The following is a 377-nucleotide window of genomic DNA, read 5'->3' as shown; positions in this document are numbered from 1 at the left end:
CATAGGGATCTCACAGCGGTGTGCCCATACAAGAAAGGCTTATAATAACTGTAAGCTTTAATTTCATTCTCCATTGACGGATCAGTTGTAATTGCTTCGAGGGTGACTATTGCACCTTGCACTCTCAACATGATTTCATAATGCGATGTACAAAGCTCTGAAAAAAGGGAAAATACATTTTAAAAAATTAGTTAATCACATTGGTTGGAAAAAAATGATATGCCGTTTTAATTACAAAGAAATGCGTGACAATTTTGAACGCCCAGTGAACATCAGATCGTGAATTGAACGCATTTTACATTCTACGAATTTAAAACAAGGCATATAAGTAATCAATATATCTTAATTGCAATGGCAGCTTTAGTAGGTAGCCACAG

Source organism: Penaeus monodon, chromosome 33, assembly GCF_015228065.2.
Source record: "Penaeus monodon isolate SGIC_2016 chromosome 33, NSTDA_Pmon_1, whole genome shotgun sequence".
Classification (NCBI taxonomy): domain Eukaryota; kingdom Metazoa; phylum Arthropoda; class Malacostraca; order Decapoda; family Penaeidae; genus Penaeus; species Penaeus monodon.
The sequence above is the reverse complement of the archived record's forward strand: the minus strand, read 5'-3'. Positions refer to the sequence as shown.